Source organism: Eschscholzia californica, unplaced genomic scaffold (genome assembly GCF_041429995.1).
Source record: "Eschscholzia californica isolate CP2 unplaced genomic scaffold, dmEscCali1.0.p SCAF_1, whole genome shotgun sequence".
Classification (NCBI taxonomy): Eukaryota; Viridiplantae; Streptophyta; class Magnoliopsida; order Ranunculales; family Papaveraceae; genus Eschscholzia; species Eschscholzia californica.
In genome coordinates this window covers 54853048-54879024 of record NW_028238198.1, presented here as the reverse complement: position 1 = coordinate 54879024, position 25977 = coordinate 54853048, and the positions used below count along the sequence as shown (strand labels likewise).

Below are 25977 nucleotides of genomic sequence, written 5' to 3'. Positions count from 1 at the left end.
AACAGAGATTGGGAACAGAACAAGAACATAAAGAGGGGATGGGTTGATGAAGAGGTCGGAACAGAGATCCAGTGGCATTAGGGTCAGGGTTAGAAAAAATGAGGAAACGGGAAGGAAGAAGAACGGATGCGCCAGGAATTGCCCTTCAGCAACTAAGTAAGCGGATGCAGTATGCGTTCCGGGAGTGTCCAATTCCCTTGAATTCGAACGATTGGTTGTCTCACCGAGAGGGAGGTTGTGTATCGCCAAATGTCCAATCCCATACATAGTCTCTAGATTTGTAATACCGAACCCTAAATATTAGCACGATCGCGCATGGGCTCGTAGGAAGCAAACTCATAGTAAGCAAGAGGGTCGAGAAGAAGGGAGTGAGAACTAGAAAGATTCCTCTTAGTTTTAGTGTTTTATGGGTGAGGATTTCCCTTCTACCCTTTGAGCGAAATGCCGCAAGAGAAAGGAAAATCCATGACCGACCCCACTTACTCCATAGGGCCCCACCCCATAGGAACTACGAGATCACCCCGAGGAAACTGCGTAACCTGGGGTCACGGACCGACCGTTCCAAGAGTCTCCGCTAGTTGAATCACGTCCAGTAGACTCCCTGTTCCGCTCATCCCCTTCGTCAGCAGTTTGATCGGGATACTATTACCTAGGTTCCTACGAGAAATGCAAGCCGACTTCACTCATAACGAGCAAGATCAAACAGAACGAGTAAGACATATCCACACGACCCTGAACTCCTTTCTCGGTTCCTGACTCCTCTCTTGGTTCTTGGTAAAGGGATCTGTTAAATCACTCACCAAGGGTTAACAAAATTCTGATCGACCTTGGGAGGGATCTTGAACAGGGTCCCCGGAAGTTCATTGTTACCTCGGGCAACAGTGATCAATGTTGTACTAAATCAGTTCGGTGACTTCAAAGGAAGAGCGCAAGGGATATATTGAGCAGAGGTCGACATATTTCTTTATTGAACAGAGTAAATAAACTTTTGAACAAACATATATTACAGAAATTCCAAATTTGAATCTCGGTTGTTCCTTATAAAGTATTTGGACTTCAATACCTAAACTGAAAGAAAACCATTGAATTAAATATTGTATACAAAACACGCATTGATAAACTACAGTAGGATGATTACCTTTTGATGTCAAGATGCTATACTTCAGAAAATGATCTTGAAGTTTTGGTACATGCAAATAGTCTAATACCAACAGAAACCAAAAGAAGTTGCAGCTTAAGGCCTAAGACTCAAATCGCACTAGCAACTCGAATTCTCGAGCACAAGTGTTTCCTGCACTAAAGAAAGACATGTAAGAACGAACTCTAGTAAGCCAATTTATTTGTTCACAAGTACTCAAAAACTTCGGTACATTTCACTGTCATACACAGATTAAAAAAGTGACCAGATGTTTTGAGACTGATGTAGAAAACCACAAATTGTAGCCTTACATTCAAAAGTTGATTCCTATAAAAAAATATACACTACTTCGATTATGTTCTGCAAATTACGATTTACAACCCTATGATAGCAAAAGAGAATGATCAACCTCAATACCATCCCGGTTTGTTTTCCTCTTTCTTCATCTCAAAAGCTAGTAAAAATCTTAAAAGAAGGCTCCATCCAATTTGGTAATGTGGAGAGATGAAAAAATCTATGTCAAATCATTGTTTTTTTAAACTTTAAACGAATCTTTATTGAAAAAGAACAAACGAAACAAGACTAGGAGACTGTTATAGTATCATAGCTTTCCAACGGTTTAAAGTATCATTGTACGATTTAGATTTGGCCCATCCCGTTTTTCTATTCCAATGAATAATAAGCCTTTAATGTATTCTGCCCCTAGAATACTATAGGGATTTATGCCATTGAATATTTTTTTATTTCTCTCCTTCCATAAGCACCAAATTACGGCCAGAAGGATTATATTTTTTTATTTCTTGATCTACTGATTCTGGTATACACCATTGAGATTTATCCGATTGGATGAAAGTCCCAGAGGGTAGTGGCTATTTTGCAGTGTAGAAACAGATGGTTTACTGATTCTTTCTTTTCTTTGCACACAACACATCTACTTGCCATGTGAAATCCCAGAGGGTAGCTGATTTGGTAATGTGGCTAGAGCAAGGAATGAAACTTCCTGAAATTTCACCGAAATTTCGCGAAACGTTTCCTAAAATGAGATTAGGTGCACGAAATAACACTTACAACTATTTCCTGCATAGTTTCCACCGACATGATCGAAATTTCCACCGAAATTGTTGGAAATATCAAAATTTCCACCGAAATTATTGGAAATATCGAAATTTCCACCGATGTGATGGAACTTTCGACCGACATAGTAGAAATCTAGCAAAAAAAACCCGGAGAAACTAATACCAGAAACATATCCCTTCCTTCATTTTTTTCATCTTCATTTCTCTTAGATCTCTCTTGATTTTTATGTTATGTTTTGAATGATTTTTAAATCTATTTGAATGATTTACGCCTTGACAACTGCCTAAATTGATTTTATCTTACTAACACCCCTGATATAACTATGTAATTGACGATACATTCTCAAACTAACATAGTTTGTTAACTACTATGCAGTACGACTCGGCCGAGTCAGCCGAGTGACTCCCGAGTGACTCGGGACTCGGCAGTACACCGAGCCGAGTCCCACCGAGTCAGCGGAGTCTAGGGTTAGCCCGACTGACTCGGCTGACTCGGTAGAGATTGTATTTCTATTTATTTTTATAGTAAGTCTACTAGTTTTTTTATTCTAGTTATTAGTTATTACTATTAGAGTATGAGTCTACTAGAGTGATTATTTAGTTCTACTTGTTCCTAACTCTACTAGTAATTTAATTTTGAAGTTGAACTTGATTTTATTAAGTATTATTATGTTATTATTTTATATACATACACTACTAACAACTTCATAATATTCAGAGTGACTCGGCTGACTCGGCCCTTGACTCGGACTCGACCCTTGGCCGAGCCGAGTCCGAGTCGTACTGCTTAGGTTAGGCCCTTGGCCGAGCCGAGTCCGAGTCGTACTGCTTAGGTTAACTATTAACTATTATCAATAAGAATGTTATCTTTTAGGTGTTATATCCAACTCGAAAATAACTATGTAATTGTTAATACTCCCTCAAACTAATAGATAATATTAAACATCATTTTTATGCTTTAATAATCTTGTTCTACATAATTGCATCATATTTCTATCATTTCTGTAGATTTGTAAGATTCTCACACTGACCGAAACATTTCTACGAAACGTTTCCACTTTTGGACCGACCGAAATTTCCACCGAAACCGAAGTTTCATTCCTTGGGCTAGAGGCACGTTCCCATACCATGAAGCTCACCCTAGTAGGAATCTATCTTTAAGACTTATGTGTGCGTGTGTGGTACTATTTTTCGTGTCAGACTTAGATGGATCTTTCATCTCCAAGCCTTTATTTTGTTAATCTGTTGAAGCGTTACATTCTGTTTTGGACCCCTCGTCACAACCCGCATCAATAAGGCCGGGACTAGAGGCTTGGATTGCCATGTTATAATTGCCTGGTCTCCAATGCTTAGGTTTGTCTATAAGTTGCTGAAGAAATTAAGCGCCGCATTCTTAATGTCTGGTTCCTCAAACAGGGATGTTGTTCCATTCTCCATAATCATGCTCATCCAGTTAGATCTCGCTCTACATCTGATGATGTTATGAAAATGTATGAAGTTCCTTTCTCCAGCCTTGGGCCATTGCACCCTTGACTTCTGGCACAGGCTCACCTTTTCCAAGTTCAGCATCTTATGCAACTCTATCATCTTTTCTTTTCTAGACACGAAATCCTCCTGAGTTAGAGTACTTGTTTCTTCTTCCTTGTCCAATAGTATGATTTTGTCTTGTAGTTTCCTCAGTTTATTGTTAAAAGCCCGAAATTTCTTTCTCGACCACGGTTTCAGTTTGTCTTTCAAACTCTGGGTCGAGCATCCACACCTCCTTCATTCTGAAGGAAGGGGGGTTCGGGTTCTTCGACGTTGTTTTCAGTAAGGCGACTGATCCAAAGTCACTTTGGGCAGAATGATCAGCTCCCGAGTTGCTTTTTTTGGGCCCCCGAGTCCTCGTGTATTCCACCTAAGGAGATTTACTGACATTGACAGGATAAAACGCTAATGCCCGGCGAAGACCAAGCCCTCTTTTGACTACCAGCCTCCTCGGCCATGCCCCATTCGGGAGTCTTCAACTCTCTGTAGAACTTGGGAGTTCTTTTCTTTTTTACCACCGACGATAATGCCTCTGTTCCTTTTGTAGTGTTATTGTTAATCCTATTTTCTTCGCTTCCTCTTAATCGCTCTTCTAACCTTTTTCTTCCTCTTTTTTGCTTTGCTTGTTTAGTTTGCTTCTTTGGGGGAGGCAAGATCATTGCTAGGGGTTCCACCATATTCAGCTCCTCTTCCACCTTTTCCAGCTATGTTGCTTGCTTCAGATTGATACCATCCACTACCATAAGGTCTAGCACTTTTTTCCTTTCCTTAGCCTTTAGTGAAGCCCAGTTCCTCTCCAGAATCTAAAAACTCTTCCTCTCTTGCTTTAGGCTTCTCTTGTTGGGCTATCTCTGGGACCGCCCTGGTCTCCTTCGACCCCTCACTGTCTGGGGTTAGAACTAATTCTTTTTCCAAGGCCCATACAACTCTTGGGCCTGATGTCCTCTTCTTGACTAGCCTTCTTCTATGATAATTTTTTTGCTTGGTCCATTTGTTAATGTTATTGACCAGATTTGTAAATGCTTCCAGCATATCTTCACTTATCTCAATACCTGACATTTGTGGCTCTAATGCTAACTTTTCTCTAACCTCGATCTTTCCACAAGCTGAGGTTGATCTTGCACGCTTTTTCCTTTCACCACGGGTCAATATCTGGAGAGTTCCTCACCTGTCTTCTCGACTACTATGGGTTGAGGGCATCTTGTCTTGTTACTTTTTTCTGCACTGGGTTGTTGAAACTGCTCTGGTACCTTCTCTTGTATCAAACTATACTTTCTTGGTTTCCGAGCTTGGATGTCGTCAACATTGTCTCCTTCTTCAGATAGAACTTCTGCTTCTTCAGATTGAACTTCTGCTTCTTTCGATTGAACTTCTGCTTCTTCAGATTGAACTTCTGCTTCTTCCGTTCCGTATATTTTCGAACATTCGGCTTGTTTCTCCACGTCCTGTATGATTCCTATAATCCTACCGGCATCCTAGCCTTCACATGTTCCGGTGCATCTCCGATGGCCGGCAGTGGTGTCACTTCTTCGATACTACTTCCGTCTCCGCCATTGTTCTTGTTGATTCTTGAAGATGAGGTGTTTGATCTCATTGTTGTTATATTTAAAGGCAGACCTGGTGGGGTCGCCGGTGGCAGTTGAGTGTTCAAACTTCTTTCTGAACGATTATGATCCTTCTTCCAAACAGTGGGTTGCTGCGTGTTTATACCTCCACTGGGGCAAGGTCTCCATGCATCCGCTGTTGGTATGTCCCGGCTACTAGATTGTCGACGATAGAACTCATTCGGGTCCAACTGTCCAACTTCCTGCCGGCAACCATACTGGTTTCTTTCTGTTGTCTCCTTCTACCTTGTGAACCCCATCCATGTTCTCCCCGGTCATTAACCATACTTTCCCATAGCCAACGGCTCAAACCTTCCTTTAATCTGCTCATCTTCTTCCATTCTCTCTTTTGTTCCGGGTCGATGTCATCAGGAAAACGGAACTGGCTAAACTAGTTACTCCATCCGGGGAAAGGTTATCCAGTCTCTGCAATACCGTAACTCGAGATGATAAAACTTCCTTCTTGGCTTTTGGCCAATTTGGAAACTTTTGTTCACCACCGACACATTCAAGCCATTCATGGTTAAGGACTAAAGATCGTGGCCTCTGGTATTCTCAGTAGCTCTATAAACTGAGATAGCACGGTTATAGAATTGTTTTAGGTCCCTGGAGTCCAGATACCGGCTTCCGCCAAGCCTGTTACACCCTCCCTGTAAGTTCTGGTATGCTCAGCAGTGCTACAACTGAGCTAGCTCAACAGTAGCGTTGCTTGACGTCCCCATAGACACTCCGTTATGGTGTGAGAGATCGCCAGATATGTAGTCGGATAGATGTTTGCTGGTAAAGTTATTTCAGGAGTTATCAGTGGTAGAGTTCCAATCATGGTTTCTCTTGTTTCTTCACCATAGATTTGGTATTAGATAATTATGAGTTTGCTGTATTCGCTCCTAAAAAAATTTCAGAATCACCTTTTATGAATAACAACAACTTTCAGCCGAATCATCTGAATAACAACAACATCCAGCCGAATCATCAGAATAACAACAACTTCCAGCCAAATCATCTGGATAACAACAACTTCCAGCCGAATCCTCTAAATAATAATAACTTCCAGCACGCGACGCGCATCAATCAAATTCATAGATAATAGAGTTCTTTATGTTAACTCACGTCGCTTCAGTGAAGAATTTGACAGAGTTTCCTTTCCAGTTCTTCTTCAAGAACTGAGGGAGAAAGGCTTCAGTGAACCGTTAAGAAATACTGTAATCGGAGAACATCATTTATTCTATCATCGGCATTTTCATCGTGGATCTCAGCGACTAGATGAGGTATTATTTTCGAATAGATCCGAGTTCCCTGCTGGTGTGGATTACGTAACAGTCCCAGAAGAGGATCAGGCGGCGATTCAGGCGGGTATTCGAAGCGACGAACCGGCGGCTATTCTTCACGCAAATCTTGTTAACGAAGCGCCGGCGGCAAATCTTGTTGACGAAGCACCGGCGACAAATCTTGTTGAAGAACAACCAGCGGCATTTCGTGACATTTTTGTTGACGAACAACCGGCGCCATTTCTTGTTGACGAACAACCGACAACATTTCTTGTTGACGAACAACCGGAGGCAAATCTTGATGAAGAACAACCGGAGGCAACTCTTGATGAGGAACAACCGGAGGCAAATATTGATGACGAACAACCGGTGGCAAATCTTGTTGACGAACATCCGGCGGCAAATCTTGACGAACAACCGGCGACAAATCTTGTTGACGAACAACCGGCGGCAAATTTTAACGAACTTCCGGCGGCAAATCTTATCGAATAACCGGCGACGAATCTTAACGAATGGGCCGGGCTTAATGAAGGAGAATTTATAGATCCTTACGATATGTTCGTAGATGGGCCCAATAATATGTTGTTGGGTGATATGTTATACCAGCCCAATCAGCATCTGAATAACAACAACTTCCAGCCGAATCAGCAGCTAAATCTGAATAACAACAACTTTCAGCCGAATCATCTGAATAACAACAACTTCTAGCCGAATCATCTGAATAACAACAACTTCCAGCCAAATCATCTGGATAACAACAACTTCCAGCCGAATCCTCTGAATAACAATAACTTCCAGCACGCGACGCGCATCAATCAAATTCATAGATAATAAAGTTCTTTATGTTAACTCACGTCGCTTCAGTGAGGAATTTGACAGAGTTTCCTTTCCAGTTCTTCTTTAAGAACTTAGGGAGAAAGGCTTCAGTGAACCGTTAAGAAATACTGTAACCGGAGAACATCATTTCTTCTATCATCGGCATTTTCATCGTGGATCTCAGCGACTAGATGAGGTATTATTTTCGAATAGATCCGAGTTACCTGCTAGTGTGGATTACGTAACAGTCCCAGAAGAGGATCAGGCGGCGATTCAGGCGGGAATTCGAAGCGACGAACCGGCAGCTATTCTTCACGCAAATCTTGTTGACGAAGCGCCGGCGGCAAATCTTGTTGACGAAGCACTGGCGACAAATCTTGTTGAAGAACAACCAGCGGCATTTCGTGACATTTTTGTTGACGAACAATCGGCGCCATTTCTTGTTGACGAACAACCGGCGACATTTCTTGTTGACGAACAACCGGAGGCAAATCTTGATGAGGAACAACCGGAGGCAAATTTTAATGAGGAACAACCGGAGGTAAATTTTGATGACTAACAACCGGTGGCAAATCTTGTTGACGAACATCCGGCGGCAAATCTTGTTGACGAACAATCGGCGGCAAATTTTAACGAACTTCCAGCGGCAAATCGTATCGAATAATCGGCGGCGAATCTTAACGAATGGGCCGGGCTTAATGAAGGAGAATTTATAGATCTTTACGATATGTTCGTAGATGGGCCCAATAATATGTTGTTGGGTGATATGTTATACCAGCCCAATCAACAAACAACAACTTCCAGCCGAATCAACAGCTAAATCTGAATAACAACAACTTTCAGCCGAATCATCTGAATAACAACAACTTCCAGCTGAATCATCTGAATAACAACAACTTCTAGCCAAATCATCTGCAGAACAACAACTTCCATCCGAATCCTCTGAATATCAACAACTTTCAGCACGCGACGCGCATCAATCAAATTCATAGATAATAGAGTTCTTTATGTTAACTCATGTCGCTTCACTGAGGAATTTGACAGAGTTTCCTTTCCAGTTATTCTTTAGGAACTTAGGGAGAAAGGCTTCAGTTAACTGTTAAGAAATACAGTAACTGGAGAACATCATTTCTTCTGTCATCGGCATTTTCATCGTCGATCTCAGCGACTAGATGAGGTATTATTTTCGAATAGATCTGAGTTCCCTGTTGGTGTGGATTACGTATCTGTCCCAGAAGAAGATCTGGCGGTGATTCAGGCGGGTCTTCGAATCGACGAACCGGCGGCTATTCTTCACGCAAATCTTGTTGACGAAGCGCCGGCGACAAATCTTGTTGACGAAGCACCGACGGCAAATCTTGTTGAAGAACAACCGGCGGCATTTCGTGACATTTTTTTGACGAACAACCGGCGGCATTTCTTGTTGACGAACAACCGGCGGCATTTCTTGTTGCCGAACAACCGGAGGCAAATGTTGATGAGGAACAACCGGAGGCAAATCTTGATGACGAACAACCGGTGGCAAATCTTGTTGACGAACATCTGGTGACAAATCTTGTTGACGAACAACCGGCGGCAAATCTTGTTGACGAACAACCGGCGGCAAATTTTAACGAACTTCCGGCGGCAAATCTTATCGAACAACCGGCGGCAAATCTTAACAAATGGGTCGGGCTTAATGAAGGAGAATTTATAGATCCTTACGATATGTTCGTAGATGGGCCCAATAATATGTTGTTGGGTGATATGTTATACCAGGCCAATCAGCATTTGAATAACAACAACTTCCAGCCGAATCATCTGAATAACAATAACTTTCAGCCGAATCAGCAGCTAAATCTGAATAACAACAACTTTCAGCCGAATCATGTGAATAACAACAACTTCCTGCCGAATCATCTGAATAACAACAACTTCCAGCCGAATCATCTGAATAACAACAACTTTCAGTCGAATCATCTGAATAACAACAACTTCCAGCCGAATCATCTGAATAACAACAACTTCCAACCGAATCATCTGAATAACAACAACTTCCAGCGAATCATCTGAATAACAACAACTTCCAGCCGAATCATCTTAATAACAACTTCCAGCCCAATCATCTGAATAACAACAACTTCCAGCCGAATCATCTTAATAACAACAACTTCCAGCCGAATCATCTTAATAACAACTTCCAGCCGAATCATCTGAATAACAACAACTTCCAGCCGAATCACACATCTGAACAACTTCCAGCCGAATCAGCCACATCTGAACAACTTCCGGCCCAATCAACTCTTGTAAGGATTTTTCAACTTTCACAAATAATCAATGGAATTAGGGTAGGGTTCAATCAGGCTGTCAATCAAATCAGAGCAGAAATGGATGCAGAATTAAATCAAGTGTCTGCTGTGTTATCTGACATTGCTGATGAGGTTTACCACCACGGTCTTTAGTGATTTGTTGATTTGTTTTTTTAGTTTTTTGGTTTAGAGCAAAATTCGTTTATACTGTATCGAATCTTTAGCAATGGAAATACTTTTGTTCTTATACTACTATTTCTAAGCTAATTTTAGTAAAATTCTTTTATACTGTCATTTGATGGTTGGGCAAGCCATAATAGTACTAAAAACCTTTTATTTGATTCTTGGGTGATTGATTTTGCTTGTTCAGGTGTTGTTCAGTCGTTGAACCATGGGTAGCCATTATTTGTGGATTTATAGCTTCAAGAGTGTAGAACTTATGGGTTATTAATGGGTGGTGGTGGAAAATTATTAGGAGCTCATTTGATTCAAATTTTAGTAGAGAAAACTTGTTTAAAAGCATGGCTTCAAGAATCCTATGTTTGGTAGTTGTGTAATCAAAGTGGTAGTTTTTAATGAGGGCAGATTCCTAGATGATTTCTTTAAAAATTGTTGAGTCTTATCATGTGTATCATAATGAGCACATTTTACTCACATTTTTCTTATGTTTCTCTAAAGAACTCAAAATAAAACCCAAGTCTAGATTGATATAAAACAAGATTCCGCTGCACACTGATAAACCAGTAGGGCTTGTGCAGTTAATTTTTGATTTTTTGATAGTGCCTGGGCCAGACACTCAACCTTCCTTGCCTTTCACCATGCAAGCCTTCAAGGCTTCAACCTCCCGAATAGTGGAAGTTCACTCACGGAGTTGCTTGGGATGTTTGTGTCATGTTACGAACAGTAGAATAGGAAGTTGGCACACAATTGACAATTTTGTGGGATGTTTTAACTTTTGAGTGCCATTCCGTTTTTCGTTCACTGAGGAAGAAGCTCTACAACAGCTTTTATCCTGACAATCTTAAGAAACTGATAGATTGGAAGGTCAAGCTTAAACAACACTATCCTGTTCTTTTCGTTCGATTTGTAGCAGGAGTGATCCTGATTATGTCAGTTTCTGTCATGGTTAATAGAACTCCTGCCTGTAAGTTTCCCTCTCTGGTTCTAAATTCCACTTGTTTAACAGTCACGGTTTACTAGTTACTGAAGTTGCTCGATCAGAGCTTAAGATTTGTTTATATTGGAATCATTTACTTATATGTGAATTACATGCAGTTGCACTCCCTGAAGAGAACCTCCTTTTCTTGGAGGCATGGAGGACAATAGACCGTGCATATGTTGATAAAAGTTTTAATGGGCAAAGCTGGTTTAGGTATAGAGAGGAGGCATTGCGCAAGGAACCAATGAACACTCGAGAAGAGACTGTGAAAAGGTTTAAACCTTTGAATAATAAAACACACTCGAGTATAACGAGTGGAGATGAAGAAGGTGATGTTCTCGGTTGATGACCGAGAGAGAGAGAGTGTCTCGGTTATAGCCGAGAGGTATGTGACGACTCTTGGTGAAAACCGAGAGTGGTGATGCTCGGGTATAACCGAGAGTGAAGGAGATTGTGTCTCGGTTATGATAGCCGAGAGACCGAGAGAGGGAGATGATGATCTCGGATAGATAACCGAGAAGATGAAGGGAGCTTCAGGTGAAGGCCGAGAAGGAGAATGGTTGATAGTGACGAGAGATAATAGTTTAGGTAAATAGCTTGGTTTTGTTATTCACTTACAACTTGTACATTACATTATGTATGGATCTCTTTATATAGGTTTACATGATGATAGAGTTTTAAGTTATCAAAACTTATCTAAACTAATCCTAAACTAATCTAAACTATAATCCTAATACCTAAGGAATCCTAGTTGTAGTAGGATTCCTATTTGGACCAAGTCCACTCGGTTTGGCCGAGTGGAGTGGACCTTCCAACACTCCCCCTCAAGTTAGAGCGGGAATGGAAGTAACGCCTAACTTGCCAATAATGTTCTTGAACGGTTCTGCCCCAAGTGGCTTTGTGAAGATATCCGCTAACTGATTTTCTGTACTGGTGAAGCGTGTGGCTATGACGTTGTCTTTAATCTTTTCATGAACGATGTGGCAATCTATCTCAATGTGTTTTGTACGTTCGTGGAAGACGGGATTATCAGCAATGTGGAGAGCGGCCCGATTGTCACAGTAAACTGTCATCGGGTCAGAGTGGTCAATTCCAAAATCAAGTAGTAAATACTTGAGCCATTGTAATTCGCATGTGAGGATGGCTAAAGCTTGATATTTTGCTTCTGCCGAAGATTTGGCAACTGTGGGTTGCTTCTTTGATTTCCAGGAGAGAGGGCTGGATCCCAACATTGTGAAATATCCAGTAGTAGATCTACGGGTTGAAGGGTAGCCAGCCCAATCCGAATCACAGTATCCTGTAATATGGAGAGAGCTGTCTGCGGATAAGAAGACTCCTTTATCAAGGGTACCCTTCAAGTATCGTAGAACGCGATGAGCTGCGTCTAAGTGTACTTGGCTAGGTGTTTGCATGAATTGACTGAGGTTGTTTACGGCGAAGGTGATATCCGGCCGTGTAACCGTTAGGTAAAGTAATCTACCTATGAGACGACGGTAAACTGACGGATCTGGTAAAGGTGTACCGTCAGTGGGACTGATACGTAGTTTTTGTTCCATGGGAAACTCAGAAGGACGTGCAGCGGTGAGTCCAGAATCTTTTAAAATATCAAGAGCATATTTCCTTTGACATAGAAATATGCCTTGTGATGAGCGAGATACTTCGATACCAAGGAAGTACTGCAGACGGCCCAGATCTTTTAGTGAAAAAACTTTATTTAGAAATATTTTTAACTGGAGATAGCATGATCATTATTTCCCGTGATAATTATGTCGTCTACGTAGACAAGGACATAGATTGGAGTGGAGTGAGATCTAAAAGTAAAAAAGAGAATAGTCACTTTTAGACTGAGAAAAGCCACGTTCGATGAGAACGGAGGAAAATTTTGAAAACCATTGTCGAGAGGCCTGTTTGAGACCATAGAGAGATTTATGGAGACGACATACTTTAGACTCCCCCTGAGATGAAAAACCGGGGGGTAATTTCATGTAAACTTCTTCATGAAGGTCGCCTTGAAGAAAGGCGTTATTGACATCCAATTGATGGAGATTCCACCCTTTAATGGCGGCAAGGGAAAGAAGGACACGAACGGTTACTAATTTAGCAACTGGAGCAAAAGTGTCATTATAGTCCAACCCCTCGATTTGGGTGTAACCTTTGGCTACTAGGCGGGCTTTATATCGCTCTATAGATCCATCGGATTTGAATTTAATTTTATACACCCATTTGCAACCGATGGGCTTTTTGCCGGGTGGTAAACCAGTGATTGTCCAGGTTTTATTTTCTTCCAAGGCTGAGATTTCCTTGGCCATGGCCTCCTTCCAATGGGGGGACTTCATTGCTTGAGTGAAAGAGGTTGGTTCGGTAGACGATAAAACCGAAGAGAGAAATTGTTGATGAGAATTTGAAAACGAGTTAATGGAAAAATAGTTTTCAAGAGGGTATTTAATAGTGTTAGTATTTGAACACACACTGTCTAGATGACTAGGTGGGCGGCGAGACCGAACCGGTCGGCCGGAATCGGTAACGACGGAGTCGGAGCTCCGGACGTCGGGTGGAGGATTCGGCAATGAAGAGTCATTGCTCGGTGGTGGAATAGACTGTTCTGGAAGCACACCAGGACCGGGGTCTTCATTACGGTTTGCTGAAGGCACCCCTGATGGGGTAGGCGGTCCACTGTCAGTTGGACCTGAAGTCGGGCCAGCAGGGGTGTCTGAAGGCACCCCTGACGCTGAATCCAGACTCCCGGGGACAGGAACAGCAGATTCATCAGTGAATCTGCTGCTGTCCGCCGGTGGGATGGATCAAATTTTATCGTTAGTCGGAAAGACAAACGTGTCGTCGTCGTCGATGGTGACGAAGGGTTCCGGACGCGAGAAAGAGAGTTGTTCCATCGGTGTGGATGACATCGGGAATCGGTTTTCAATAAAGGTCACATCTCGTGAAATATAAATACGTCGGGTGGAGATATCATAGATTCGATAACCCTTTTGTCCATTTGGATAACCAAGGAAGATGCCGGCGGAAGAACGAGCATCCATCTTAGTTTTGACCAAAGGAATTCGGGCATAACAAAGACATCCGAATACACGTAAGTGTGAAAGATTCGGAGGAGAACCCATGAGGACTTCATGAGGTGATTTTCCATCAAGAATAGTTGTAGGTAACTTGTTAATGAGATAGACGGCGGTTAGAACGCATTCTCCCCAAAAAGAAAGAGGGAGATGAGCTTGAAGACGTAAAGATCGTGCTACTTCAAGAATGTGACGGTGTTTGCGCTCAACAACTCCGTTTTGTTGAGGTGTATAAGTACAACTACGTTGGTGGGAAATTCCCTTTTCAAGAAACCAACGTTGTAGAGAATTATTCATAAACTCGGATCCGTTGTCCGTTCGAATTGTTTTAATGTTACAATTGAATTGTGTGTGAACGTAATTAGAGAAATTCATAATTAACGTATTTGAGTCCGATTTGGAATTCATGAGAAATATCCAAGTACAACGTGAAAAATCGTCAACAAGGGTTAAAAAATAACGACACCCGGAGGTGGAGGGGACCGGAAAGGGACCCCATAAATCCATATGTACTATATCAAATATACTTGAAGAAGTAGTAGTACTATTTGGAAAAGGTAAGCGACTTTGTTTAGAAAGAGGACATAATTCGCACGGTACTTTATTGATAAAAAATTAAAATTCATACATGGAAGTCTAGAATTAAAATATTGAAAACGTGAAAAAGATGGGTGGCCAAGACGGCAATGCCATAAAACAAAAGACTCATGACTAGAATTATCTCGAACTAAATTTGAAACTGAAAGGATGGGACGCTCCGTGCGAAGGAAATAAAGGTCGTCATGAAGACTACCAAGCCCAATCTCCGTCTTCGTTTTTCGGTCCTGAAAAAGACACAAATCATGGTCAAATAGGACGGTACAACGAAGGGATTTAGAAATCTGAGATATAGATATGAGATTAAATTGAAAAGAAGGGATGTGAAGAACATCCTTTAAATAAAATCTATTCGTAAAATAGATGGTACCAATATGATCAACCTTGACTCGGGAGTCGTCCGGTAATCGGACATATAAATCCGGTGGTGCAAGGGAATAAGAAGAGAATCTTGAAAGATTGGAACAAATATGTTTAGCGGCTCCCGAATCAATAACCCATGGAGGATGAGAAGAAGAAGAGTACTTACCTGTGAGATTGATGAGGGGATCCTTGTTGGTGCCGTTAGAGTGGTCGGTTGGTTGCCTATTGCGGTCCAATAATGCTAAAATACCTTGATATTGCTCATTAGTAAAAGATGACGCTGCAGGCACCCCCGAACCGTTATGGTTCATGGCCGAACCATTGTTGTCCATAACCGAGGCAGTCACGGCATCTTGTCGTGTTCGGTTCCTTCCACGTTGACCATAGTTGGGTGGATACCCATGTAATTTGTAGCATGAGGAAACATCATGTCCATGAATTTTGCAATTTTCGCAAAAAGGTTGAGGACGTTTAGTACGTTGTCTATCGGAACCGTTGAATCGGTTATGTGAGTAATCGTTGGAACCAACCGCAAGGGCAGCAGTATTAGAGTCAACATTCATGGGAGTAATGAGATTTTGTTGAACCTCTTCTTGCTTGATAAGTGAATGTATGCGAAGAATTGAAGGGAAGGGTTCAATTAACAAGATTTGACTCCGAATTGATGAGAACCGGTCATTAAGACCTTGAAGAAATTCCATAGCTCTATCTTGGTTGGTTCTTTCGACCAAAGAGCGACCATGACCACATATACAAGGCTCGGTGATTAGCAAGGAATTGAGTTCATCTTGAAGAGCCTTGAGATGTGTAAAATACGTAGAAACGTCTAAATTCTCTTGTTTGAGACAAGAAATAGCTCTCTTTAATTGAAAAATTTTAGGAGCATTGGTTTGATGAAATCTATCAAGAGATTCTTCCATATATCGGATGTCGTCTCATCATATAAGATAGATGATCGAAGAGGTGGGTCTACCGAATTAATAAGCCAACTAGAAACGAGATCGTTACATCGTCCCCATTGTTCTAATTCATTAGGATCGGTGGGTTTATCGATGCTTCCATCTACGAAACCTAGTTTGCCCTTTGCCCTTAAAGCTTTTGACATTCCTCGAGACCATGAGGAGTAATTATCACCGGTTAGAAGTGGTGTAATAAGAATAGTAGTAGGAGAATCCGAATGGTGAACATCAAACGGCCCACTATTGAGATTAGTGTGAATTTGAGAAGTTTCCGAAGTTTCGGGAGTAGTCATGATTCAAAAAAAAATTTGAAGGCTCTTATACCATGTGAAAAGGTTTAAACCTTTGAATAATAAAACACACTCGAGTATAACGAGTGGAGATGAAGAAGGTGATGTTCTCGGTTGATGACCGAGAGAGAGAGAGTGTCTCGGTTATAGCCGAGAGGTATGTGACGACTCTTGGTGAAAACCGAGAGAGGTGATGCTCGGGTATAACCGAGAGTGAAGGAGATTGTGTCTCGGTTATGATAGCCGAGAGACCGAGAGAGGGAGATGATGATCTCGGATAGATAACCGAGAAGATGAAGGGAGCTTCAGGTGAAGGCCGAGAAGGAGAATGGTTGATAGTGACGAGAGATAATAGTTTAGGTAAATACCTTGGTTTTGTTATTCACTTACAACTTGTACATTACATTATGTATGGATCTCTTTATATAGGTTTACATGATGATAGAGTTTTAAGTTATCAAAACTTATCTAAACTAATCCTAAACTAATCTAAACTATAATCCTAATACCTAAGGAATCCTAGTTGTAGTAGGATTCCTATTTGGACCAAGTCCACTCGGTTTGGCCGAGTGGAGTGGACCTTCCAACAGAGACATGTATGAGTCAACTTTCCACTCTTATAAATTTATGATTCAATCTTGCTTGCACCAATTGGCCCTTGAATTGTATCAGGAATTTAGTTAAATTTAGGCGGGTAATAGGAACATTCACATACTTACATAAGAAGTCAAGTTAAAAAATCAACCACAGAATTCTATATGAAATTGCAGTCTGGAACCAACTAGCGTAAAAAAGAAAATGTCTTTTCTAGTTGACCACATAACACTGTTTCACAAATTGTTCTTGTGTTCTGTTCACATACAGCGATAAAGAAAATGCTTCGCACACTAGATGATCCTTTCACCCGCTTTCTAGAGCCAGAAAAATTCAAGAGTTTGAGGGTATAACTTTGTTTTCTTGTGTTTGAGAGAGTATGGCGTGTGTCAAGGGCAAATACCTGATCTGAAATCTTTTGTCATTGGTGTTTTTGAAGGCAGTCAGGCACTCAAGGTGTTCTTACAGGTGTAGGCCTATCAATTGGTTACCCTATAGGGTTTGGTGGACCGTCTATGGGTCTAGTCGTTATTTCATCTACACCTGGAGCCCCAGCTTATCGGTCTGGCATTATGTCCGAAGATGTTATTTTGGCAATTGATGGCAAAAGTACAGAAACCATGGGGATATATGATACTGCAGAACGCTTGCAGTAAGATTTATGCTTTCTTTTACAACTTTTTTTTACAACCTTGAATACACGCGACCTGATCAAATTTAATCAGTCATGTATGTTCTTTTACAGTCCATAGCATAACGATATTAATTTTGTTATTACGTACATATTACATATACAGACATATTAGAGGAAACACCTTTGATTGTGTCTGTATTTCATTTCCTTCAACCTATCTTGTTTTTGATGATTTACTACCATTGCCATGCCAAAATCCAAAACTTTCTGTTCCAAATCGTGTTTATAGAATATTTGTTGAACCTATGAACTTGTGCATACTTTTTAGATTCTACTCATTTTTGACCGGTTAAGTTCTTTCTTATAAGCTTCTCTATCATACTCAGTCATTCATTTATCTATTACCCTGTACAGGACCTGAAGGAAGTTCGGTGGAATTGACTGTGCGTAGAGGGCCTGAAACAAAACAGATGGCTTTGAAGTAAGTCTTAATTCTCTATTTATATTTGGTTGTGTGATGATACAATAAGGTGAGCTCGCTTTTTTGAATTTATTGAAATAAAAAGCTGATTAGATTTGGATGTTTTATTCGATTATAAAAGAAATAGCTCCTGGTAGCTGGTCCAAAATTCACCTTTTGTGTTCTAAATACCAACATCTTATTGCAGGAGAGAGAGGGTTTCGTTGAACCCAGTAAAATCCAGACAGTGCTGAGGTTACAGCTGTGGGCAAAGATACCTCCCGAATTGGCTACATAAAACTAACATCATTCAACCAAAAAGCTTCTTGTAAGTATGAGTAATCAATTAGTTGGTTAATGAAATTCTCTTCTATTGGGAATAAGAAGCTGAGTTTTAACTTTGGAGCAGCCTCCTTCAATCAAAATTAGAGTTCTTTGTGTAATTTTTTTTCATGGAACTATAATGATGGTTTCTGAACCCAATTTTGCAACTTGAGGCTTAATTGCCCACATGAGATGGAATCATGAAGATGAGATTGGGCATGATTTTTGCGAGGATAACCTCATCCATTGAGACCCAACGGATATATACCACACACTAGGCCAACCAAAACAACATCAGTTGTCCTACCAGGGATCAAGCACGTCACATAAAAAACCATATATGTGTTATATATTCAGTCTTCATAGACATTCAGAGTATGTATATAGAATTGGATCCGATTTACTTTTTTCCAAGTGGTCTGAAAGAGGCTGCTTTATGCAGCTGCTGTCAAGGAAGCAATTGAAACACTAAGGAGCAACAATGTGAATGCCTTTGTGTTGGACCTTGGAGATAACAGGTGATAAGTGTCACGTAGAATCTATTTTGGCTTGCAAAACACCCAAATGTTGTCACTAAAACATTGAATTTGGTGCAGTGGTGGCCTTTTCCCGGAAGGGATCGAGACAGCTAAAATCTGGTAAGCTTTGTAACAAGACCAGTATCACTGAAGTGCTAAGAAATAGTGCATTTATTCACATTTGCTGATTTCCTATTCTACAATAATTTGTGATCTTTTATTTTGCTGCATGTTTGTATTATTATTTGTAGGTTGGATAAAGGTGTCATAGTATATATATGTGATAGTCAAGGTGTTCGAGATATTTATGAAGCAGATGGTACCAAGGCAATAGCAACTTCAGAACCTCTAGCTGTGTTGGTGTGCCATATTATATTTCAATTCACTTGAAAAACTGCCTCTATATTTCTCAAAAGGGTTATTGGGCATAAAAAGTATGTCCTATACTTAGCAAATGAATCCTGCACTATTAGAAAACATGTTCTATTTGTGGATAATTTCGGTCCTAACATCATAATTGTTGTAAACAAAAGGGGCGAGTATAATTTGTCTAGCAAATTAGAAAGAACTAGGCTAAGACTCAACCTAACACAGTCAACTAGGCAAGGTGTTCGACCATTCTGGCTTTTAGGTTTCAGTCACTATTAGAATGAATATTGTAGATAACATGCTTTGACTTTTTTATTCTGAGTGGGTTTAAGATGAACAAAGGAACTGCGAGTGCTAGCGAGATCCTAGCTGGTGCCTTGAAAGATAATGAGCGAGCATTGCTATTTGGAGAGCCAACATATGGAAAGGGGTAATGGCTCTTCTTAAGACTGGCTTTGATACTTCACGCATCCAGTTATCTTGTGGTAATGTTAAACTAATAAAACTCAAATGGCAACAGGAAAATCCAATCGGTGTTTGAGCTTTCCGATGGTTCTGGGTTGGCTGTAACAGTTGCTCGATATCAGACTCCTACTTTTACCGACATTGACAAGGTTTTTTCATTGTTTCTTCATAATCCCATCTTTATTTTATAGTAAGTTGATCCACACCAATATTTTTTTACACTGTGGATACACCTATCTGTGAGGTCCATTTGTAGAGATTATCCAGACCCAAACCTGGATTTTTCTGTGAGGCTCATCACGTCGTCACCATGAGATGATCCTCAGAGAATATTGCCGTTCTACAGGCCCTAAACCCTAACCCTCTGTATTATTTGGTAATCTTTTGATGTTTAACTGGGTTGAATTAAGGTTGGCGTGATCCCGGACCATCCTCTACCAACATCGTATCCGAAAGACGAAGATGAATTCTGTAGCTGTCTTAAAGACTCTGCATCTGCTTGCTACCTGAACAAAGTCAAGTTGTTTTCAAGGTGATTGTCTTTTTTTTTTTTTTTTTTTTTTTTTTTTTCTTTATTAAGTGTAAAATTAACATTCTTTGGAAAATAGAATTTACTTTTCATTACCATTTTGTTGGATTAATTGAAGTTCAGTTCTTTCATATTAGACTAAAGTTCAGTTTGGATCATGGGTATTAGTTTTTGTTTTGGCCTCACTTTTAAGGTATTATTTCATTATCGTTCTGTTAGCCCTGATTGCTATTTATCAAAAGTTCCCCAGGATAATAGTATTAGGTTGTGTTTGTTTTTTTAAATGTGTCTGAATCTGAATCGACTGAATTTGAATCGGCTGAACTGAATTGACTGAATCTGAAATTAGCTGAATTATTTGTTAACTAGGGTATAGCCCGTTCCACCGGCACGGAACCTCTTGCGGAGCACTTACCTAGAGAGATTTGCAAGATTTATAGGATTTTTAGAGTGAAGAAATTCGAAGATATTAAAATATATTAAAGTTAAAAGTTTAGGCAGATCAGCAGATGTTAGAGGAACACTACCAATAATGTTAAAATAAGGCATCTGAAAGATTAACCTTATGCTTTAAGATGCTCTCTTCGTAGTTCGTACTTTCCAACTTGGTTGGGTTTTCTCTGCCAGCGCCATTATAACTTTACCTCGAAGCTTATGGTTTCAAGATTTCAAGGTTTGGGCCGCTGCGAGTAATTAATTATCATCATTTGCAGCGCACAAAATTTCGTGTATTAGAAAAATTTATCAGATGGATAAGAGGTTACGGACTTACGACTTTAAGGTAAAATTGCATATATACATATACGATGGTTAATACCTACCAGATAATGTGTATATATTTCGATATTAAAATCCGAAAAGAAAACAAACACAAACCTTGTAACTCCCCACACTCTTCAGATTGTGGTTTAATAACTTTGCACGGTATCATTATCGTTTTTGTCCCACATTATTACCCACGAGAGCACCACTCTAAAAAGCAAAGGTAAGTTCAGGAGATACCAAGATGGAAACAAAGCAACCCTGGTCCAAGGTAAGTCAAGCTAAAATAAAAAATCTGCAAAATTGAAGGACTCAGAACACACTCTTTATAAGAAAAGATCAATCATAAACATAATTAATGGAACTGAGATGAATATGGACAATAGTTTCCAAGTTTGCAACCCAAAATTAGGGAACAGTGAGACTCCGCATTGTTCTCCTTCAGAGTAGAGTAACTAACAATAACCCCACAAAAAAATTATCCAAAAGAACTTCGCAAATCCATGGACTTGTTCTGCAGAAGTAATGAAAGATGATTTTACAACTCAAAACAAATTCAAAATATGTAAAGGAAACAGTAAAGTACTTGGCTATTTTATCTCAAACTCCAAGTCAGGAAAAATCATTCTCATAGGAAAAAATCGTATCGCGAGTTAATTAAACAAGAAAGTGGATCCAGAAACTCATCATATAAACCGGAAAGAGTTCAAATCATCTTGTAAATCCGACAGTCAAACGCAAAATTTATAGGCCTAATAGGATTGACGTTATCGAGTTAACTTATAGTCAATCACATCAAGAACAAAAAGCAGAATGTAAAATCATAATAATCAAACATTCCCACTAAGAGGCAATAACTATAACAGAGAAATAAATAGTTATACCTTCAAATAGGAAGCAATGCCAAGAGTCGGACACACCTGGCAATTCAGAATACTTTATTATCTTAACAATAATGAAGACATAAATGCAGAATACTGACATTATTCATGAGTTCCAGTAACATCTGATGTTGAGTCTCCTAGCCTGGACTGGATATTGAAGAGGGGAAGAAACAAAGAGGAGTTGGCTATAATAGATTTCATTCAGCCCAAGGATTTCAACGTTTATTAGTTACAAACATAAATGTCAATGAACAGACTTACCACTTCCAATTCAATAGTTACTTTATGGGGCTGCTCATTTATATGAGACAAACACTATGTTCTTCCCAATGGGTCTGAATATGAGTATGTGTTTTACTGCATCAAGAGAACAGTTGATAGGACAGCTTCTGCCATTAATTTTCGCAAATTTTGGTGCTTCCTTCATTCCTTGTTCTCACATTGGTGATCTTAAGCAACTTAAAAGCCATTTAGTAGACAACTAAGGACTGCACTATGAAATCACTCATTGGCTCTCTCGTTCTCTCTCTCTCACTATCCTCTCTCTATCTATGTACTACTATGTTTTAGCCAGTATGTCTTATACTTTAAGTGTCCTCTTGGACAGAGTAAGCTTTCAGAAAGTTTGGTCTGAAACAGTAAACACCCGACAATTAAAAACAGACAATCAACAAAATCATGAACCAACAATTGGTAATTTCGAACAAAAAAGTGTAGGCAGAGATAAGTGCAACACTTTAAAAGATGACGATTTTGAGTTTAAGTTGCTTCTCTATCCAGTTTATATTTTTCGTGTCAAGTATATACATACACCCAGGATACTTACATTAGGAATACCAGTTTTTCAGCCTTCTATTCTTCGTGAGACTCGACAACAAGTAAAAGGAATAATTCAAACATTTATAAAATTTGAATTGTGTGCGATCAAATTGCTAAATTTTCCAAAAAAGCAAGAAAAAATAAATGAAAAAGAGTTTCCAGTTCACTTTGTCGAGGTACATGACATAAAAACAACACGAGCTCGTATACGAATTGATGCAATACATGTTGAAGCACTCTAATCCAACTAAATACAGGGTGGAAATTATGCAGCGAAAATGCTATACTAACAGGACGCCAGGAACGATGTTTGGCCCATCAAGAGTTTTTGTAATGGTTTCTTTCACAGATGTTGTGTATAATTGGGAGGCGTGGATTTCATGAGGACGCCACTCTCCCTTTTTTGGCAACCTGGCCAACGCATCAAGTGGTGATGACTCGGATTTAGTCGGCCATGCAAGTACCCACACGAGGGTGAGGGTTTTATTGCTTGTCCAAAAGCGTGCATAAGCAAAGAAGAAAAGGAATATGAAGCATGGAAATGAGAGAAAAATACAAGAATAGTATGTGACTCTAAAACTATCAACATCCTAGTTTGGCAACATAAATTTTTCGCTCATTTTTGCTCTCCTAAGTGCTTATCTAACTGTTAAGCACAGTTAAATGCCATCGCATCAAATAGACCTATTTCTTTTCTGATTCGTAGAGCTTATTCAAATCATGAGTAGCTCATAAAACAAAAATATAATACACCTCCAATTGAGCTTAATTTCTTTTTTAGTTATAGAAAGTTTCAATGTCCAACTATTGACGTTCTTAGGCATAAAACAACAATATACTCCCAGTATTCTCAATGTGAGTTCCCTGCATTCATTTCACATGGAAGACTAAGTACTCTAAAAATTTAAAAATGATACCACATGATGTGAAGATGACTTATATCACAGGATGTGAGGATGGCTTATACAATATTCGTCTATGAGACATTTCATCAAACACTTTGTCTACAATAGTAAGATCAAGAAAAACTGAAATTGAATTTTGGAACTCCACAAAACAAAATTGAAAAAGATGAATGAAAAAGATCTTTTCAATTTTAAAAAGAAAATACTAATCTTAAACACAGTCTAAACTGACCAAAAACATCAAAAAAATAGATGAGAAGATGAATCAAACATGAGAAGAACGAAACACTGATCTTGCTGGCACTTACTAAACAAACGAAGCAAAAAATGAGAAGACGAATATCAAAATCAAACAGGCGTGCTCTGAACAAACGAAGCAAAAAATTTCTCAACTTGAGAAGAAAGAAACACTCACCTTACGACGTGCATTGAACAAACAAAGCAAACAGTTTCTCAACCAGGGGAGCCAGAGCCATCGTTTTAATAAAGTGAGGAGAGATATGTCCGGTGGAAAGAGATATGTTAGGGCACAGAAATTTATATATCATGTTATACAAAATTATCGAATTAAAGTTAGAGAGTTTATAGGGAGTAGGTAGTTATTTAAACTTTTACACCTTTATCTTTTAAAGACTCTTTAAAAAGGAAGGGTTGCGATTTACAATAGAAAATTTCGTTACATTGACAAATTTCTAAGCCATGTTATAATGTAAATTTAGAATTGATCCCCTTTACAAGGATACTTTTATCTCACAATGCAACTACTTTTTTTTTGTCTTTTTTTTTGTCTTTTTTTTTTGTCTTTTAATGTAATTTCCTTATAATATTGTCCTAAACAACGAAAATATTACCCATTAAAATGAGTTAGAAAGAATGATAAGACTTGAAAGTAACAAATTTATTCAAGAAAGGGGTACAATATATCATGGGTAACTTTTTTAGCTCTTCTTCCTTTTTTACCCTAGTCTATATAATAAAACAGGTGGATGAGTGCTGACTGGGACAAACCCTGGATAAATCCGATCGTCCGCCCCACATCAACATCACTATCTACCGTTGGATTCAGCACTCATCCACCTGTTTTATTATATAGACTAGGGTATAGCTCGTGGCCGTAGGGCACGGAAATTTCTATATTTATGTTATACGGAATTATCGAATATTTTGGTCTTATAAAAATATTTAAGTAATAAAAATATATTAAAATAATAACCGAGATTATATTCAGTTGTTTGAAGGGAGAAAAGAGGAAAGAGAGAAAAAGAGTTGGAGAGTTTTTAGGGAGTGGGTAGTTATTTTGACGGTTAAATATATATCTTTTCAAAGATTCTTTAAAATGAAGGGTCATGATTTACAAAAGAAAATTGGACGACCGAGATTTATAAACCAAAGTTATGACATGGCACCAAAACTTAGCTGAATTGTTATATAGATTGGTGTTTGTTTTCTAAAATCTGAATTAGTGGGTCTGAATTAAAATTGAGTTAATTCCTATATGGCCCCATACTTTGTGACCAGCTTCCTTTATGGCCCCCTTTTTTTCGTAATTTCAAATATGGCGCCCTATTTTCAAGTAAATGTCTTTACTACCCTTCTTAATTCTAAATTTAAAACATTAAAAAAAAGTTATTTCCACCTCACCCCTCTCTCTCTCTTCACCTCATCTCTCTCTTCACCTCATCTCTCTTTACAACTCACCCCTCTTCCTCTCTCCAATTCACCTCATCTCCCTTTTCGCCGGAGTTTTTAAAGAGAGTGGAGAGATTTAAAAAAAAAAATTAGAGAGAGAGAGAGGAGAGAGAATTTTTTTTTTTTAGGTTTGAAGGTCGTCGGTCGGAAAATTTTCCAGCCGACAACCTTACCGGAGAAGAGAGAGGTGAATTGGGAGAGAGAGAGATAGAGGTGAGGTGGAAATAACTTTTTTTAATGTTTTAAATTTAGAATTAAGAAGGGTAGTAATGACATTTACTTGAAAATAGGGGGCCATATTTGAATTTACGAAAAAAAACGGGGCCATAAAGGAATCTGGTCACAAAGTAGGGGGCCATATAGGAATTAACTCATTAAAATTTGACAATTATACCCTTCATTTATATGTAACACCAAGCAGACCCTAGTTTTTTTTGCCCTAATAAAAATGTTAGAAAACCTAGGGTTTTCATCTTTTGTTAAATAATCAGTTTCTCTCTGCCTCTTTCTCTCTCTACTGGAACTCTCTTGCCGAAAACCACTGTGGAAAACACTCGCCGGATCTCTCTCTATCTCTTTCAATGAAGGGTCGAAAGCCTAACCAAGCCAGATCTGTCGAGGGCTCATAGATCTTTATCGAAGAAAACAAACGTATGGTGTTATGCTAAGGTGATGTTGTGGTCTGGTGATGGGGCTTTTGGTGGTGGTTTTGCGTGGTGGTGATATGTTTTGTGGGTTGTGTTGTTGTCTGCAGGTGGTGGTGGGTTGTGTTGTTGTCTGCCGGTGGTGGTGGGTTGTGTTGTTGTGTGCCGGTGGTGGTGGATTGTGTTGTTGTCTGTCGACGATGGTGGTTCGGTCTGCTCTGGTGA

General features: G+C 39.5%; 1 long non-coding RNA gene and 1 pseudogene across 4 annotated transcripts; one reads left to right on the top strand and one right to left on the bottom strand.

The window, feature by feature from the left end:
- Window positions 1-10637: 10637 nt before the first annotated feature.
- LOC147567674 (carboxyl-terminal-processing peptidase 2, chloroplastic-like) lies at window positions 10638-20207 on the top strand (annotated as a pseudogene). The gene is made up of 12 exons (XR_015233475.1): window positions 10638-10861; window positions 10993-11205; window positions 17021-17097; window positions 17194-17402; window positions 17797-17865; window positions 18053-18172; window positions 18611-18686; window positions 18765-18806; window positions 18938-19046; window positions 19388-19485; window positions 19576-19669; window positions 19931-20207. The product of XR_015233475.1 is annotated as a carboxyl-terminal-processing peptidase 2, chloroplastic-like (transcript).
- A 254-nt stretch (window positions 20208-20461) lies between these two features.
- On the bottom strand, window positions 20462-23944 carry LOC147567673 (uncharacterized). 3 transcript variants are annotated; one of them, XR_015230818.1, is made up of 5 exons: window positions 23835-23944; window positions 21696-21731; window positions 21214-21325; window positions 20926-21072; window positions 20462-20732 (listed from the first exon to the last, which is right to left on the bottom strand). It is a non-coding gene; the product is annotated as an uncharacterized LOC147567673 (long non-coding RNA). The 3 variants fall into 3 exon arrangements; XR_015230817.1 differs by having other exon boundaries at window positions 20926-21325; XR_015230816.1 differs by lacking the exon at window positions 20462-20732 and having other exon boundaries at window positions 20827-21325.
- Between the last annotated feature and the right edge of the window lie 2033 nt (window positions 23945-25977).